The sequence below is a fragment of the Schistocerca piceifrons genome, chromosome 3 (genome assembly GCF_021461385.2).
Source record: "Schistocerca piceifrons isolate TAMUIC-IGC-003096 chromosome 3, iqSchPice1.1, whole genome shotgun sequence".
NCBI lineage: Eukaryota > Metazoa > Arthropoda > Insecta > Orthoptera > Acrididae > Schistocerca > Schistocerca piceifrons.
Window position 1 is genome coordinate 299,369,994 of NC_060140.1, and position 20,616 is coordinate 299,390,609.

The 20,616-nt window shown below is 43.0% G+C and overlaps 1 long non-coding RNA gene across 1 annotated transcript in view; it reads right to left on the reverse strand.

Moving 5' to 3' along the window:
• LOC124789560 overlaps window positions 1–20,106 on the reverse strand; it is a 450,818-nt gene extending 430,712 nt beyond the window's left edge. Inside the window, exon 1 of the long non-coding RNA XR_007016134.1 lies at window positions 20,010–20,106. This is a non-coding gene — a long non-coding RNA (uncharacterized LOC124789560). The remainder of the gene's footprint in view (window positions 1–20,009) is intronic.
• Between the last annotated feature and the right edge of the window lie 510 nt (window positions 20,107–20,616).

Genomic DNA, 20,616 nt, shown 5'->3' on the forward strand with positions numbered 1-20,616 from the left:
ACAAAAGCCGGCCGACCGGTCGCTATCCGGTGTGGCGGGAAATGGGCCGGCAGATCGCTGGCGATACTCCCCGCGGGGGCAGAGGGCAGGGCGCTGGGCGCAGGTACGTGTACAGCGCGCGCCACGGGAAAAACATGTTTGCACGGCGGAACGGCAGGGCGCGAATAAAAAGAAAGGGGAATGGCGCGTACACGGCCTCCGGAATGGCGGCCCGCGCTCTTGCCCGCGCGTGGCGCAGCGTAATGGCGAGATCAGCCGTCGAGCCAATGCCACCACTCTGTCCGTGCAGCTTACCATTAGCTGGTCCTATGACGCTCTTCGAAGTCCCCTAATGTTTCTGTTTAGAAGTAATCATGGCAGACATTCCCTAAATACTATGGAGGTAAAATCTCTCCTGTTTGCCCTCTTACGCTGCTTTAGAGTCAAGATTTCTGCTCTCTATCTAACACGAAGAATTCGATTCAAATAAATTACAAGTGGATAAAATTTTACTCACGAAAATGTAAAACAAGCAGCGCTTCTTGTATTGCATCTGAAGAGATATTTTAAACGTAGAAACGTAATTTTTATGTTTACTGTCGTGTGTTAGTTGCTTCCACATTATTATTATTATTATTATTGTTATTATTAATATCATCTTCTGTATGCGAACCTTCTAGATAAATAAAAGGTTGTTTGGTGGTTTTTTACTATAGACATTTAGTATTTTTTTTTTTTGGGCGAATCTTCAGTAGCGTGTAATGCTTCTTTGTGGACTGAATGTACCGGCCGCAGTGGCCATGCGGTTCTAGGCGCTTGAGTCTGGAACCGCGCGACCGCTACGGTCGCAAGGTTCGAATCCTGCCTCGGGCATGGATGTGTGTGATGCCCTTAGGTTAGTTAGGTTTAAGTAGTTCTAAGTTCTAGGGGGCTGATGACCTCAGATGTTAAGTCCCGTAGTGCACAGAGCGATTTGAAACAGTTTTTCTTTTTGGCGTCTTGAAGTCTGATGGAGATAATTCTAATGCAGTGTTTGAATTTTTTTGGAGGAATGGCAGCCAATTCATCCTCAACAGTCAAAACCAGGGAAGGTATTGATGTTGGACGCACGGGTTCTAACTTAGCCAAAAAGTGTTGTTTTCGGTTCAGATCGGGACTATAGGCAGACCAGTCGAGTTTTCGAATGTAATTCTTTCAGAACATTGCCTCACAGAAGCTGCTTTATAACAGGGAGCTTTGTCATGCTGACGCAGTCATGGTCTCCCAACTATACCTCTACTGCTCACAGTACACAAGAACGTAAAATGTCTTCATATCTATCCAAATTAGCGTTTTCTTAAACAGAATAAGGGGACCACACTCTAACTAAGAAGAACCCCCCGACACCGAAAGATCACCTCGTACGTACTTCACTTTGGCACTGCACATGAGGGCAGTTAATGCTCTACAGGCATTCTCCAAACCTAAAGTACAGCGCATTTCATCACTCCAAATTACTCTTTTCTAGTTATCTACTTACTGTCCAGTGGGGTCACTCTTTTCACCACCTGAAGCGTCACTTAGCAGTGACTACAGAAATGCGTGGCTTATGAACAGCTGCTCATGCATTGTACCAAATTCTTTTTTTTTCCTTTTGAAACTATGCTAACTGGACTGATGGTAGTACTTTAGAACTTACGAGTGATTTCTGGCGGCACTTAAATCTAGGCAAGTGATGATGATGATTTTGGTTTGTGGGGCGTTCAATGTTCTGGTTATCAGCGCCTGTACAAATCCCAATAATCAGGACAACACAAACACTCAGTCCCTCGGCGGAGGAAACTCCCCACCCAGGTGCGAGTCGAACCCGGAATCCGTGATCCAGGGGCAGCAACGCTAACCACTACACCACGAGTTGCCGACTTAGGGAAGCCGGCCGCTGTGACCGAGCGGTTCTAGGATCTTCAGTGCGGAACTGCGGTTGCAGGTTCGAATCCTGCCTTGGGCATGGATGTGTGTGATGTCCTTAGGCTAGTTAGTTTTAAGTAGGGGACTGATGACCTCAGATGTTAAGTCCCATAGCGCTCAGAGACATTTGACCCGCCGGGACCAGCCGCACAGTCCATGACTGCAGCGCCCTAGCCGCTCGGCTAATTCCGCGCGGCCAAGACAGAAGCGCTCGAGATACTTCAGGACAAACGTATCACACTACCAATAAAAATTAGCAAACAGAGAGTGAGAAGGATGATTGCGGATGAGGAGAGAAGGGCACGATCTGAAAGAATGGAAAAGTATTCGGCCAATGGAAAACAGAAGAACGTAATTCATTATACTGACTAAAATGGTCCAATGTAGGTAATGAAATAAAATAAAAAAATACATTTGCCCTTGTTTTGGTCGACACTACCAAACAACAGTACCAATACCTGTATTCCACTGATAAAGGTATCCGAACGGTTTTCGATTATAACTTCCGACTCGTTCGTTTCAAGTACATGGACCTTTACATCAGGGTGATAATTTATCCTTCTCCATCATCCTAAAATGTATGTATGTAACAACGTTATGGAATCACGCTACACACACACACACACACACACACACACACACACACACACACACATACATACATACACACACACGTGCACACACATAAACACGCACACATATGCATTCGGGAGGACGACGGTTCAATCACGCGTTCGGCCATCCTGATTTTGGTTTTCCGTGTTTTCCCTAAATCGCTCCAGGAAAATGCCGGGATGGTTCCTTTGAAAGGACACGGCCGACTTCCTTCTCCGTCCTTCCCTAAACCGATGAGACCGATGACGATGACCTCCTTGTTTGGTCTCTTCCCCCAAACAACTCAACACACAACTTAAATCTTTAAAATATTATAGACTACCTTATTTCGTGGAAAATCTTGCTGTAATGCATGAAAACTAAGATAGTTTTCGGAACCAGCATTGCAAACTGACTGTATAAAACCTGTCTTTGAAAAACCGTTTGACATAAATTTTAAAAATGCAGGCTTACGTATACTTGTAACAGTGAAGCTACTAGTACTAGCAGGTACAGAAATAACGGAGCTGACCAATGAAAAACATAAAGACTGCGGCTGTCCGTGGCAGACAAAAGACGCGGCGGCGCCTGCAGGCTGTCCCGGGGGTGAGCAAACAATGGTCGCTTATCTGCCGGTGGGCACGAGCGTGGCCAGGCGTTAAGCACTTTGTCAGCTGGCGCCGCTACTGGGCGCACAGCACAGCGTCTTTTCGTTGGCAATTTTTCGTTGCTGGTTTGCAATACTGCGACAATGGGTAGCGGTGGATAAAACTGCCGCGAATTCCTGACGAGAGGGACGGCGGAGGCCTTTATGGACACAAAAGCGAGCTCAGACTGGCTGCCACGCATTCGTAGAATCTCACCCAAAGTGAAAGAAACTTTTATTACTATATAGTTGATGCCGAGTGTCTTCTATAGTTATATTATCTATTTCTACTTCTCATTATGCTGCTGTTAAGATTTTCTTCAAAATATAAACATTTACTGAGTGTTTTATTAAGTGTAGAGTATATCTTCTTTGTTTGTTTATATTAACTATTGTTTTCATTGTGATTTTTTGTGAATTTGATTACTTTTTACTTTTATTTTCACAGTTTTTTTGCCTGGTCTTTCTATTTTAATTTATGTAATAACATATTATGACAACGATTTCACGTTTTTTTATCCCCATTTGTATTTCAATACACCAGTGCGCAATAGTTTTTCACAATGTGTCACTTCTAAACAACACAGATAGATGGACTATACCTACAAAGATATGCTACAGTAGAATCGAGAAGACAGCTGAAAGAAATACTCAACAAGACAACAGAAATGACACCTTTAAGCGAAGGCAATAATTACACTGAAGTCACTACAATTCGTGGTGTCCCCTGGACGTTATAAACATCAGGACATGGTTCTTAACAGGTTATGTAATCACCATCGACGGCAATTCATGTTTTGCAACGTGCTCCCTCACTGGCCACAAGGTTGGTAAGGAGTGTGTAGTGTTAACAGATCTGAGTCAGTACGCCCATGTAGCATTATCCCTCCCCACACCGTAACACCTGAACCGCCCAAACAATGTACGGCAGTGCTGGATATGCCCTCATTTGGCGAGAGACAGAAACAAGTAATGCACAAAGGAACATTGTCAACACTCACTGGTCAGCGTCGATGTATTGTACTCTGACACCATGCAAGTTTTTTCAGGAGTGTATTCGGCACTAGTATTATTTTTATGGATGACAAGGCTCGATCACATCGAACTGCGCAGTGGAGGGACGAGAGGATAACCGCCGAATGGACTGATCTGGTCGTTCCCCAGACTTAAATTCCACAGACCATGTTTCACGCGTTGGGGTAAATTATTCCCTTTTGTGACCAAACCCTAATATCGCACACATTCATATAAAACGAACATTCATAGATGCAGGGTGACAATTACTGAACTGTATGAAGAAACTTAAATTAGTTACAAACTATCGCGTGCACACACTTTATTCAACATGTAAACGTCACTACAGATATTCGGCTTTAGGTTATGACATGTTCGATATGCCTGCCATCATTGGCGATCATGTGGCACAGACGAATAGCAAAAAGGAGAGTCGCATGTGTTCAGATCCGGAGAATATGGCGGCCAATCGTGGCCCATGCCAGTAGCCTCTGGGTACCCCAGAGCCAGAATCCCGTCCCCAACGGGCTCCACCAGGACATCAAACACTCTACGTTTTAGAAATTCTTCCATTCCATCTGTGGCATGAATCAGCAAACCAGTGTGTAATAGAATTAGTTGAAAATAGTCTTGGTTGCAATTTTAGGTTTTTTATTTATGAACTACGCGTTTCAGCTTATATAGGCATTTTGATGCTGATCTTAATTGGGTATTTCTTAGGACGATTCTTTAGAGAGTTTAGCTAAGAGGCATCGTCGAGTACATTAGGCTAACATAGCCTTCGTCAACCTCACTAAATACGTCCATCTAGAAAATATTTACTGAGGTTAACGAAGGTGATGTTGGCCTGATATACTGGGCGATGCCCTTTAGCTACACTGTCTAATGGATCGTCCTAAGAAACACCAAATTAAGATGGTGAAACGCGTAGTTGATTAATAAAAAACTAAAATTGCAACCAAGATTGTTTTCAACTATTACTCTACTGCTTCAATGGGATCGCGCACCGTCTTGCATGAACGGCACTTTGTCGAAATCAGGGTCACTTTCGATAATGCGGATGAAATCATTTTCCAGAACCTTCACGTACCATTCGGTAGTCACCGTGCCATGAAGGAATATCGCACCGATTATTCCGCGGCTGGACATTGCACACCAGACAGTGACGCGTTGAGGATGAAGAGACTTCTCGATCGCAAAATGCGGTTTCTCAGTAACCCAAATGCGCCAATTTTGCTTATTGACGAACTCATCCAAATGAAAGTGGGTTTCGTCCCTAAAACAAACAACAATGCGCATGCCACTTCTCATCATGCCCAGCAGCCAACCGTGCAGTTTGAACGTCCTAACGCAAACCGTTCAGACGTTATGACGAATATACGAGTATTTGATATAATTCAGTAATTGTTACCCTATAAGTAATAATGTAAGGCTAGCTGCTGATCAGACACGTTATTAAGGTTGGAACTGCTCTATTTTAGACGTCCATTGCGGTATTTGTTTTCTGCCTTTTGTCTATGATTACCTATCGATATATTGCTCTCAGATTGCTCTCGATTTTGATGGAGGTAAGTTTGAAAAGAGTTCTGTCTGGAGAGATATTGGTTTCTGAAGTACTTTATAGGGTCAAGTGTGGAAATGAGGCGAATGAAGAATTACGCCAGTGTTGCCTTCGAATTATTTGAGTATTCTTATATTCTGAAAGACCACTAAATCTCTTCATCGCTATATTACTAGTCAGACTCAATTTCAATTCTACGCCTATTCATTTCACTGTTTAGTAATTAAGGTTCCAGATCGATGGAACGGGCGTAACAAGGAGATGCTAGTTCAGCGGACTAGCCTGAAGTAATCGGGCACTTGTATTTGTGTACGCGACTACGAGAAGGATGACTTCCACATCGGGACACACCTAGCACCGAGTGTAGTTCAAAATCTTTTTTTTTTTTTTTTAATTCAGGAACATCGAAAAAAGGAACATTCATGTATATACAAATTTAATTTCTGTAAGAGAATGAGTAGTGTACCTAGGACGTTTTAGGTGAGACGTACTGCACATTCACATGCGCCAACGACGATCCAGCGTTTGTTAATAGCTGTGGTGGAGCCATGGAACGCCCTGCGGCGAGAATTCGTTACCATTCTTGTGGCGTCCGCAGCTCATGGTCTCGCGGTCGCGTTCTCGCTTTCCGTGCACGGGGTCCCGGGTTCGGCTCCCGGAGGGGTCAGGGATTTTCACCTGCCTCGAGATGACTGGGTGTTTGTGTTGTCCTCATCATTTCATCATCATCCATGAGAGTGGCGAGATTTGGCTGAGCAAAGGTTGGTAATTTGTACGGGCGCTGATAACCGCGCAGTTGAGCGCCCCACAAACCAAACCAATCACCATCATCATCATCATCATCATCATCATCATCATCATCATCATCATCATCATCATTCTTGTGGCCGGCATGGGAACATGTTTCAGAGCATGCATTCAAATGGTTCAAATGGCTCTGAGCACTATGGGACTTAACATCTATGGTCATCAGTCCCCTAGAACTTAGAACTACTGAAACCTAACTAACCTAAGGACAGCACACAACACCCAGCCATCACGAGGCAGAGAAAATCCCTGACCCCGCCGGGAATCGAACCCGGGAACCCGGGCGTGGGAAGCGAGAACGCTACCGCACGACCACGAGACAGAGCATGCATTGCCGTCTGCAATGATCACCATCATGTCCCGCATCTTGTAAGGTCCAGGGGACTGTATAAATAGCTGAAACTTCAGTGTAATTATATCTTTGAATGAAAGTATCATTCCTGATCATCGTGCCTTTCCATGGCTAAAAGATGGAGAGGGAGGGGAAAATCTCAAACCAGATGGTTGACGAATACCTCAAGTCATATAAAGAAGCTAATCCTTAGCGAAGCAGCACAGATGACGCTGTTGATTAGCCAAGCCGACCTCGAGCATTAGAAAAAGGCGGGGACAAAGAAACGTCGCTTACTTATATATGATAAGGAGTCCTGATTATTTTTCATTTAATTTATTTTCTTTGGACTTAAGAGTTCGTTCTTTAAATGATTACAGATAGAAATTCAGTTTATTTGACGACATAGGCTGTAAACAATAATGAGTAACAGTTGATGAGGAACAGAGTTATTGCATCTACAAATCTACAACACGGTAAGCTGTGTGCTTTATTGATATTAGTTGATAGTTCCACTACAAACAGTGGCAGCTTTATCTGAAATTTCAGATTCTCGATAATAACAGTTTTCTCAAGATGTGTGCAAGTGAACACTGGTAAGCGAAAACAACATGGCTTCGAGTAGTAGTAAAACATGCGATGTTCATGCCAGGAAAATACTTCTGTGGGACGATTTATACGAATCAGATAACGACCGTGAATATGTTGCTTCACGCTAATGCGCTTCAAACGGACTCGCTGATCAGTGTAATGTGCAAAGCATAACTCACTATTTCGCCTGCGTAATTAATGCATTTTATTTGGTAACTGATCTTTGCAGCACAGAAGCTACTATAATTTTTATACTACATCGTTGACTCAATTTCTTCTACGATTTGCTATCACGATGTCTGAATTTTGAGCATCTGTCTTCATACTTTCTGGCGTCGGCGTTGGTACGATCAGGTCACGATTCTGACTGCTCTAATGAATTACTCATTATATGACTAGTTTGCAGATAATTGTGAATTGAAGGGGGGGGGGGGAGAAAAAGGAAAGGGAAGGAAATAATGTCAGCTGCATCAGGATTTTGTGTGAGATCCACGGCGACGAGTGAAAATGTATGCCGGCCTCAGACTCGAACCTCAGAGCTCCTGCTTACTAGGCAATTGCTTAACCGCCGCGCACTTGGACACAGTATATATCGCAAATGTGCGGACTATCTCGGCACGCTCACCGGTCAAATGACATTCCTGTCCGCAGTAGTCGCCCAAGTCCTCCAAGCTCGTTGACTTTGGATTCACACTGGAGTTCGAATGTGCATCCAACACTTTCGGACTGAAAGAACAGACACCACGCTTTCATATAATTGATTCGCCTCGCTCGGCAATGAATTCAGGACCTCCAGTGCGGATGCATATTAATATTCCACCTGCATTGGGAATCTAAAATCAACGAGCTTGGTGGACATAGACTGGGACTGAAGACAGGTGGCGCTAGTTGGGAAGGTGGGTTGGTCTCGGAGCAAGTCAAGATCGTCCGCGCATATACCATAAACGTTGTGTCTGGATGGTGAAGTGGTTAACGTAAATGCCTTGTAAGCAGGGGATCCCAAGTTCGAGTCCCAGCCCAGCATACATTTTCATTCGTCGCCGCTAGTTCCTCACAAAATCCCGATACAGCTGATATAATTAGTTCCTTTCCTTTCTGCCCCCTTCCCTTCAATTTACACAATATTTGTCAGAGCAGTGGATCCCGCGTGGTGTCTGCTCTTTCGGCCACATCTGCAAGAACAGACACCACCCATTCATATAATATGCATAATTATTAGAGGGGTGTACCACGCTTAGGAACGAATGTTTTTAGGTAATGTTACGTCAAATAAGTTACTGGGTTATTAAAATCAAGGTCAAAGTAAATATACTCATTTCTCATTCGTATCTTAATTACCTGAATTATACTCAGTTCACTAACGTGTGATTTGGTAAAGAATATTTTTACCTTTGTTGCGATCCGTGACTTCATAACATGAGTAACTGCGAGAGTCAACTGGTAAACGACACTAATGCCAAATTCCACGAAAATCGGTAGCTTTGATGTGCATCTACAGTCGAACAAATGATTACTATTTCAGAAAAAAACTGGATGATTTACTCAAGACAAAGACCTTCACAAACTGAGCAAGTCTACAACGTGTTGGTCCTTCTCTGGCCCTTATGCAAGCAGTTCTTGGGATTGACATTGATAGACAGTCGTCGGATGTCCTCCTGCGAATATTGTGCCAAATTCTGACCAAGTGGCGCTTGAGATCATCAAAACCCCGAGCTGTTTGGAGGACCCTGCCCATAATGCACCATACGTTCTCAGTTGGGGAGAGATCCGGTGATCTTGCTGCCCGAGTTAGGGTTTGGGAAGCACAAAAACGAGCAGGGGAATCCCTCTCCACGTGCGGGTGGACTTTATTTTCCTTAAATATAAACCTTGGATCGCTTGCAACGAAGAGAAACAAAACGGGGTGTAGAATATCGTCGAAGAATCGTTGTGCTGTAAGGGTGCCGTGGATAACAACCACAAGAGTCCAGCTGGGAAAAGTAATGCCACTACAGACTATTACTCTTGGTTGTGAGTTCGTATGGCGGGCCTTGGTCGGGTTGGTATCCGACTGCTATCTGAGACGCCTTCAGACACGTCTCCGGCCTGTAATCAGATTCACTGGAGTAGTTGTTTCCTAAAATTTGCAAAAAATATCAAATTTCACCGACATTCACCGTCTACTATTATTTTGTACTTTGCATTCTCTAGGTATATTTCGCTTTTCTGGTAATGACCCACGTCCATGTAGGGTCAAGTAATTTTCAACCGTATACAAGGCGAGCTGGTAACAGGGCTGAGGAAATTACAATTAGGATCATTTGAAAGATGATTTCCAGTCCCTGCATTCGCCTTTGCATACCCTTGGTCAGAATGACAAGTTTTGGTCTCAGACATGAAAGGATAGCGAACGTTAAAGCATATCTGATCATTAGTATACACGTTAATGTCGTTCGTGGTTGCTGATAAGGCTGAAAGGGGAATACCCCATTTCCCATGAAAATTTTCGGGTAGTGTTGCCCAAGAATGTGAGTGAAGTTGCGAATATCATAAATGTGCTCAACCTCTGTAATACGTATTATATTCCTTGCAAGAGGCCAGAGATGTTGGTTAGGAAGGTTATTTCATTTTGAAGTGAGTAACAGTATATGTTGGTCAGTTTGGCAATGAACTTGGTCCGAAAAGGATGGAAGCTGGCCTATCGTGTAGATAAGACAGTATTATTTAAAAAAGGATTGTTTAGTAATTTGAGCAAAGGAGATTATATAAATAGAAGAATGGTGAAAGCCAACTTTTAAGGTACCTAATCTAATTATTTTGTATTCCAATTGTTAGAACGTTGCTTATGGTTGAAGTTCCCAATAGAAATTTTATAATGCAACGTATGGTCTTGTCTTATCGTTGAACAAGTGTAAGGAAGGTACACATGTGATCAAAAGTATCCGGTCACCTGGCTGAAAATGACTTACAAGTTCAAGGCGACCAGCTGGCCACGGTGGCTAAGCGGTTCTAGGCACTTCAGTCCGGAACCGCGCTGCTGTTACGGTCGCAGATTCGAATCCTACCTTGGGCATTGATGTGTGTGATGTCCTAAGGTTAGTTAGGTTTAAGTAGTTCTAAGTGTAGGGGACTGATGACCTCAGATGTTAAGTCCCATAGTGCTTAGAGCCATTTGAATTTTTTTTTTTCATTGCGCCCTCCATACTAGAATACAATATAGTGTTGGCCCACCCTTAGCCTTGATGACAGCTTTCACTCTCGCAGGCATACGTTCACTCAGGTCCTGGAAGGTGTCTTGGGGAACGGCAGACCATTCATCACGGAGTGCTGCACTGAGGAGTGGTATCGATGTCGATCGGTCAGGCCTCACACGAATCGGCGTTCCAAAACATCGCTAAGGTGTTCTATAGGATTCAGGTCAAGACTCTGTGCAGGCCAGTCCATTACAGGGATGTTATTGTCGTGTAACCACTTCGCCACAGGCCGTGCATTATGAACAGGTGCTCGATAGTGCTAAAAGCTGCAACTGCCATGCCCGAATTGCTTTTTAACAGCGGGAAGCAAAAATGTGCTTAAAACATCAGTGTAGACCTGTGCTGTGATAGTGCCACGCAAAAGAACGAGGGGGGTAAGCCCCCTCCATTAAAAACACGACCACACCATATCACCACCGCCTCCAGTTTTAATGTTGGTACTACACACATTGGCAGATGACGTTCACTGGACATTCGCCATACCCACACTCAGTAATCGGATCGCCACATTGTGTACAGTGATTCTTCACTTCACACAACGTTTTTCCATTCTTCAGTCGCCCAATGTTTACGCTCCTTACATCAAGTGAGGCGTCGTTTGGCGTTTACCGACATGATGTGTGGCTTATGAGGAGCCACTCGACTACGACGTCCAAGTTTCCTCACCTCCCGCGTAACTGTCACAGTACGTGCAGTGGATCCCGATGCAGGTTGGAATTCCTGTGTGACGGTCTAGATAGATGTTTGCCTGTTACACATTACGTCCCTCTCCAACTGTCGGCGGTCTCTGTCAGTCAACAGACGAGGTCACCCTGCACACTTTTGTGCTGTACGTGTCCCGTCACATTTCCAGTTCACTATTACATTGGAAACAGTGGACCTAGAGATGTTTATGAGTGTGGAAATTCCGCGTACAGACATGTGACACAAGTGACATCCAGGCACCTGACCACGTTCGAAGTCCGTGAGTCCCGCGGAGCGCCCCATTCTGCTCTCTCACGATGTGTAATGAGTACTGAGGTCACTGATAGGGAGTACTTGGCAATAGGTGGCAGCACAATGCACCTAATATGAAAAACGTATGTTTTTGGGGGTGTCTGGATACTTTTGATCACATAGTGTAACTGTACAGAGGAGGGTTATTAAGAAATATTTGCGCTATCTTGTGTAGGTGTGTGAACTTTATGAAAATGTGTGTTGTTGTCATGTCATAATGAATCATAGTTAAATTTTGAGTCTTTTTCCTCATTTACTTGTCGTCAAGATTAGTCCTCTTTTTCATTTTTACTTTTGTTGCACTGTTTGCACACTCGCATTGCACATAGTGAGTTATGTACTAAGAAGCATTTTATGAAAATTGGTGAGATACTGTCTTGCATTTCACATCGCAAATACGGTAAATGAAAGTTGTTTTTCGACGATCACAGCATTATACCTAACAGCAACAAGTTGCTGAGCAGACGAGCGTTTCGTGTGCACAGTCGGACACCAAACTTAATTATCATCAAAGTTCGTGTCTGCTGTAAGGCACAGTGATTGTCAGAGCGTTTTTGTGTAAATAATATCAGTATCAGTTCAGAGGCTTAATACCAGTAAAATATTTCAGTAAAGTGCTATCTTGAGAATTTTCAAGCAGTTTTATCAGACAGTCATATACGTTAATATATTTTCATTTGCTGTGTAGATGCACTAACAGTTCTTATACGGTGATTGTTTGCAAGACTAAAGATAAAGATTAGTAACATTCAGGGTCAACATTTTAAGCATAGTCATTTGTTCTGTAGTCAGGTAGCATATGTAAATTTCATTGAGAACGGATTGCTTTCTTACAGACGAATTGTTTCATCATGCACCGCTTAGTGTGGATTTCGCACCGTCTACTGGGTAATTTTTGTTTGTACCTTAACGCTTTGTCACATATAACCAATGCTGACTTGTGCTGCAAGTTTTTTTTTGAGGAATAAACGTGTAAGTAACAGGCAGGGCATTTCTTCAAATTGATGAGTTAACGGACAATCAACTTGTGGACATTCAACCTTGGATTACCCAACACCTTACACTCTCTTCTCAATTTGTAATCAAAAAGCAATCGCAAAGGGAAGTAATATGTTCTGTGATGCCTCTATGATAAGCCGTTTAGTAACACACAATGCAGTTCTTACCTTGACAATTTTCTACATTATCGAATTTCCTAAACATATTAATCACAATCTTCGAAATCCATCATAGAACATTTCCGATTTCACCACTTATCCTATTGTACGGTTATCCTAGATGGAAGAACAAGTCAAGAATCCGGTGGAGAATAGTTTTGCAGGTGAAATTGGTCTTAGAAAAGGGACACTACGAATAATCCAGTAAATGAATCGCGACCTGAAATGTTGTTTTTCATTCTGACCGAAGAGCATGGCCGCTGTGTTAGATTCCATTTCAGAAAATCAGCTTTAGATATTTGACCCTGAACAAAACCCAATAGTTTAAAAGAAAAATAACATTAATACCATACCTTTGCTTGTGTGTGACAATTCTGCTATATTTAATTGCGTAGAGGATCAACAGCAAGACATTTTATAGCGTTGGCTCTCATTGAGCCCCGGAACTGACTAGTTGTACCATTTTCCTACATACAACAGCCTGGCCCGCAAACAGACTTCATTTGTGTTATCGGATGCAGTAACATTACAAAGTCAAAACAGCTCCTAATTGAGAGTCAAGGTAGCAGACTCAGCTACGCTGGCGCACTGCAAGGGGATACGCATTTGTTAGGAAAGTAGTCTTCTCGCTATTTTGACATTTGTGTTCGCATAAATAGTTACGGCAGCCGAGTGCCTGCAGTTATTCTTGAAGTTTGTACTGTATTGCTAAAATTATGTTATTCTAGCAGCGAAATAGAACAAGTACAGTAAGATGGAAGTCAACAGATACTCTGGTATTTAGGACACAACCAACGTGATTTTAAAGGGACAACTAACGCTGCAGCTCAAATATAGTTCTGTCTACACGGAACATACTTATGATAGTGACACACCGATTATAACGAGTAAATGGGGGTACACTAAGAAGGTGTTGAAAGTTCTGTAACCTGTCACAGAAATAAAATGTATTACTCTTAGTTAAGTGGCCATGGAAAGTCTTGAGGGTATTTAGATACACTAACAATAATATCACATATGAAAGTGGAAGGACTAGGTAAATAATACGAAATAGTGAAAAGAAAGAAAAAGGTACTGGAAATAATTGTAAAGTATTACTAGTCAGAATGGTAAACGATGAATCCTGGAAAGCTCTGAATTTGCTAATCATATTACTAAATTTTATTGTAAAATGCTCACTTTGCAGGGAGTAGCTTCTTACGCTACAAGATTTGCTTAATTAAAGACTCTCGTTGTAAGTGTTGTTCATTGTGCGTGGTGAGACTGTCATCCAAGGTTTTCAGTCCAAGGTGTATAGCACAGTATTTAAAAAAAAAAACATATTTAGTGACCCCCAGACGCTTCTGGTTATGCTTTTACTTGCGTTTTTAATGATGCGCCTCGATGAATAACGTCTACGTCTATGTCTGCTGCACTACATCTGCAACGGTTAGTTTCGAAGAAGAAACTTAGACGTGAGCATTTTTTGAATAACGTAGGTAGGAAGTTATTTTTTTACTATAGACCTCAATATCCTACCATGAGTCCGTGGAGTATAAAGACATTCTGATGAGGCTAAGGGAATACAAAGGCGCAAGTACCAGTGAAAATGTGAGACCAAATACGTTGAGTGAAGGTAAAAATATAGAATGTTCCCCACAGTTCATTCTTTCTTATGGGACGGCGTAACAGTTTTTCATTAGAAAACAAATTAGACAGTTTAAACTGCATCGTGAAACACCAGGATTCTGATACTGATATATTTACAAATTATAAGATACGAGCAAAAGTTGCATGGTAAAAGTAAAGTTCTTATTAATAAACTGACGATATGAAGCTGGATTTTAGCTGCCAGTAAAGTTGTCTTTTGGATTTTTCAATAATATTCCATCGAAGCTTGTGTGCCTGTGCTTAAATTCCTATGTATGATGGGCATAAACTGATAAAAGCAGTTTAAACGGCGACACGCTATATGAAGGTCTGCGTTATAGGAGTTGATGAGGTGGATGACATGAAATGTCTGCATATTGTATAATGTTCCGTTAGGTAAGTCTTAATCAATATTTCTTGAATCAAAGATATTAGTAACCGTCACACATAAATGTTACTTGGTAATTCATTTGTTTATGGTATTGAAAGTTTAAGAATGTTCTGGGATTGTTTGTTGATTGCTGTCGACGAGTACAACAGAAATCGGTCAAATTTTAGCACTAACGTACATATTTCTGCTTGGTGTAAAATAAAAAAATGGAAGAAAACTATTTCATGGAGCCCCAAACACGAAATATTCAATCCTTATATCTGTGGACTATACATTAGAGTATAATGAAAACAGATACTCTGTCGCTGTACACATGATTACGAAACTACTTAAATTCCATACAGGGACAACAGTATTTCGAGCAAAATATTCTTGGCGTTGTTATTTACTAAAATTTGCGAAAAACGTCGAATTGTTCCAACACTCACCATCGACCATCGTTCTGTACTTTTCATTCTCTAAGCAGTGTGTCCTGTTCTAGAAGGAACCATGCCCAGGTATGGTAATACCAGATGAGCTGCTAGCTTGGCAGAAGGAATCACAATTAGAAACATTTAGGAGAGGTTTACCAATATGTTGATTTGTCTTAAAACGAAGGGAAACTTTAACCGTTGGTCAGAATAAGGCGGTGGAAACTATTTTCAATTCCGAAACAACAAGTTCCAGACAAAAAAAAATGAAAGGATAGTGTATGTGAAAGTATATTTGTACGTCAGCATACACCCCAAGGTAGTTCGTGATTGCTGATAAGGTTCCTGTGAGTGAGTCCTTTTTCTTTTTTTCTTTGTTATGGTTTTAGGGCGCAAAACTGCTACGGTCATTAGCGCCCGATAAGTGAGTCTATCATTGCCGTCTACTGGATTTTTTTCTTAGTACCTCAACTCTTAAACTGCCAACATGTTACCAGTACTGATTTGTACTACAAGCTTCTGTTCTTACGAAATAAACGCGTAACAAAACGACATTTTATTTCCTTAAATTGAGGAGTTAAAATCAAACTAAAGAGTAATTCTCAAACGATAACCTTGAGGATTTTCAACACTGAATACGCAATAGAGAACTAATTCATTATTGGGTTACAATTTTTTGGGTTTATAGCCAAATTGTCATTTTTTTCTTTACACAATATTTCGACAACTCGGCTGTGTTCTTCGGTTGTCGAGCTCACATCCCGCTGCACGCTGTTTGGGTACCAACCAAATTGTAAACAGTATACACTGCGAGCCGCCTAAACGATTGTGATCAGCGGTGTCAAAGAATAAAACAGAAAGAAAGCACCAACAGAAAAATGCTATGGAATAACGTAAATAAGCTTAAACCAAAAAATGGTTTAAGAATAGGCTCTTTAACAAAGAAATATTAATAAGATCTAATCTATGAGCAGCGAGAGAGCATTGAGATATTTCCCGACGTGATATATGTAAACAGAGCACTGGATTCCACGCTTTACTCTAGCTAAAGCCTCTGTCCTCGCCCATTAAATTATCAGCCATTATCTCGATCGCTTCCTTTATAGCACTGCCCAGAGGTTGCGTCGAGTGCGCCTTTACCCTACTTTCTTAGTATTTTATTTCATGCTCGGTTGTGTGGTGGCTCTGCGACAGCTGATTAATTTGATGCTTAAGTCGTGTGTAAACGTTCGTTTGTTCAAAAACTTAAAATTTCTCTACGAAAGTTTATCACCGATTGCTTCGGAATTTTGATATAACATTGCATTCGAATACGAGTTTGTTTTTTATACCTATTTTTTAAATATATATAACTTACAAATAAATATATAATATGCCACGAGTAGCGAAAATTTAAGAACAAATTGCAAGACACAATCTTCACAAGTAGACGGAGAAATTATGTTACATGAGCATGTGCCTGGGAACACTTTGTTTTCATGTTACCAGCTCATTTTCTCCAACCCATTAATCAAGGAAAACACATACGAACAGAACGTTAGAATCGTCGGGAACATGCACTCTTGGTGACGTCTGGTTACGCTGTGTATCGCCAGTGTTTTGTTTTACATGTCCCTGTTGCCGTACGACGTACGTCATTGCCTGATTACGGGTAACAAACTGTTCCAGCAATCAGCAAGCCCTTTGCAAGCACACGAGTTACTACGTACGGTTAATCACAGACTTGGCTCGTGCAACTGCAGTGTGCACAAATGCAGATATGGCAGATGCCCATTTGATGTATGTATTAGCTGGGGCGATGGCGCTCGCGATCAACGTATGTACCGGGAGTGTTCGCTACAGATTGATAGGTAGGGATGGTTCCTGGTCTCCTCGCTTCCCGGACCTAAACCCACTGACTTTTATTTCTGGGGTCATTGGAAAGCTCTCGTGCATGGAACCCAGGTACAAGATGTTCACAGTCTTCGTGCCCATATTATGGAAGATTGCGAATCGTTCGCAATACTCGACGGATATATCAGCGCATCCGAGATTCACTACGACCGCGTGTTGGTGCATGTACCAATGCCAATAGAGGGCATGTTGAACGTCTCCTGTGAGAAAGAGTTCCGTGTGGTGTGCTGGTGCGTTCTGTTAGTGTGTTTGTCCCATTATTAATGAACTGGTGTAAATGAGTTGTAACATGGAAAAAAATCGTTTACACACCTATGTTCATATTACATAATTTCTTCGTCTGTGTGTGATCAATGTGTCCTGCGATCTGTGCTGTACGTTTTTGTTACACTCTGATTAAAGAGGAAACGTTATTACCAAAGATCTCGACAACTTGTTGACGGATTTACTTCAGATTTTTACACAATAGTCAGACAAGATTTCGGACGGACACGCTACATATTTTAATACATGTAATATATATATATATATATATATATATATATATATATATAATGCAGATAATAGCGAAACATCGTTAGCAAACACGAAAGCTGTATTTCGCCTTTCGGCTTATGATTAGAATACTACACTAATGGCCATTAAAATTGCTACACCGCAAAATTTAACCGATAGCAATAAGATGCTGTGATATGCAAATGATTAGCTTTTCAGAGCATTCACACAAGGTTGGCGCCGGTGGCGACACCTGCAACGTGCTGACATGAGGGAAGTTTGCAACCGATTTCTCATACACAAACAATTGACCGGCGTTGCCTAGTGAAACGTTATTGTGATGCCTCGTGTAAGGAGGAGAAATGCGTACCATCACGTTTCCGACTTTGATAAAGGTCGTATCGCGACATTACTGCTCGCGTTCGTCGAGATCCAATGACTGTTAGCAGAATATGGAATCGGTGGGTTCAGGAGGGTAATACGGAACGCAGTGCTGAATCCCAACGGCCTCGTATCACTAGCAGTCGTGATGACAGGCATCTTATCCGCATGGCTGTAACGGATCGTGCAGCCAAGGCTCGATCCCTGAGTCAGCAGATGGGGGGGTTTGCAAGACAACAACCAGCTGCGCGAACAGTTCGACGACGTTTGCAGCAGCATGGACTACCAGCTCGGAGACCATGGCTGCGGTGACCCTTGACGCTGCATCACAGACAGGAGCGCCTGCGATGGTGTACTCCACGACGAACCTGGGTGCACGAATGGCAAAACGTCATTTTTTCGCATGAATCCAGCTTCTGTTTACAGCATCATGACGGTCGTATCCGTGATTGGAGACATCGCGGTGAACGCACATTGGAAGCATGTATTTGTCATCACTATACTCTCGTATCACCCGGCGTGATGGTATGGGGTGCCATTAGTTACACGTCTCGGTCACCTCTTGTTCGCATTGACGGCATTATGAACAGTTGACGTTACATTTCAGATGTGCTACGACCCGTGGCTCTACAATTCATTCGATCCCTGCGAAACCCTACATTTCAGCAGGATAATGCACGATCACGTGTTGCAGGTCCTGTACAGGCCTTTCTGGATACAGAAAATGTTCGACTGCTGCCCTGGCCAGCCCATTCTCCAGATCTCTTACCAATTGAAAACGTCTGGTCACTGGTGGCCGAGCAACTGGCTCGTCACAATACGCCAGTCACTACTCTTGATGAACTGTGGTATCGTGTTGAAGCTGCATGGGCAGCTGTACTTGTACACGCCATCCAAGCTGTGTTTGACTCAATGCCCAAGCGTATTAAGGCCGTTGTTACGGCCAGAGGTGGTTGTTCTGGGTACTGATTTCTCAGGATCTGTGCACCCAAACTGCGTGAAAATGTAATCACATGTCAGTTCTAGTATAATATATTTTTCCAATGAATGCCCGTTTCTCATCTGCATTTCTTCTTGGTGTAGAAACTTTAATTCCCAGTAGTGTACATGAACAAGCCGAGTAGGCCTGGCGTAACGTGTCCCAGGACAATATTCGCCAAATTTACGCTCGACTGGATGCCACAGTCAGCTCCCGCATTGCCGCCCATCGAGGCTACACTACGTACTTATATGGGTGTTTCAGCATGGGATGATACCGGGTACTTCAGAATCGCTTGTGCCATAGAATTATAAATGTAATCATTTCATGTACTCCATATGCGATGTTGCCAGTAGTCTACTACAGAGTCTGAATTTAGAATGACAATAAATAAGGCACAAGGTCAAATCGGTGAGGGGGGGGGGGGGAGAGGAGGTGACAGAGGGGTGGGACGTAACCAACATAGGAAGCGGAAAGGAGATGGACAGGGAGAGGGGTCAGAGGGGGACGGAGAGGGGCAGAGGGGAGAAGGAGATTAGGGTATAGGCCTATATCCAATTGACATGACACACTAGAAAACATGTGTTTTCTGTTTTCTTTCTCTTCCGTTTAACCAGCTTGAGCCACAGCAACGTGTGCCCGGAACAGCTAGTGATAAATGTAAATCACGCAAAGTTCTTGTTTGTTACTTGTAATTTTAAAATAACCACGAACATTACACGAAGCTATGGACCTGTAACCTCCAAAAAATCCGTTAACACAAGATAAGTATAGACAAGGGGGTTGCGGATTTGAGACTTTACTGACGGGGATTCCCCTATTATGACAACATAATGTACGTAGGCGGATCTCGGCGTGCACTGTAGTGCTGCAGAGTGCGTCACATCGCACATTCGACACGCTGCCGCACTCTCATCCCGTGCATTCTGCTCAGCAGTGGACCTAGATATGAGAGAGAGACAGGAGGGTACTCACACGAGCATGTGGTAGATGATAGCCTGCAGTCCGCGCGGCCGCTCCAGGAAGTTGTAGACCTTGCTCTGCAGGCGTCGGTAGCGGGCGTCGCGGCGGCTGGCGCGGTAGTTGAGCGGCTTGCCCAGCAGACTCATCCGGGGCTGTTGCAGACGGCCGCGCCTCTGCCGCCGCTCCCCGGGCGTCAGGCTGCAACACGATTCACCGTTCAGTCTTCCTGCACCACGAGCGGAAAGAAGTCGAGTTGTGAGGCAAGGTCGCAGGGGGCCAGTTGGCAGCAGCCAGCATTTGCTTTACAAAACTAAATACAGGGTGTTACAAAAAGGTACGGCCAAACTTTCAGGAAACATTCCTCACACACAAAGAAAGAAAATATGTTATGTGGACATGTGTCCGGAAACGCTTACTTTCCATGTTAGAGCTCATTTTATTACTTCTCTTCAAATCACATTAATCATGGAATGGAAACACACAGTAACAGAACGTACCAGCGTGACTTCAAACACTTTGTTGCAGGAAATGTTCAAAATGTCCTCCGTTAGCGAGGATACGTGCATCCACCCTCCGCTGCATGGAATCCCTGATGCGCTGATGCAGCCCTGGAGAATGG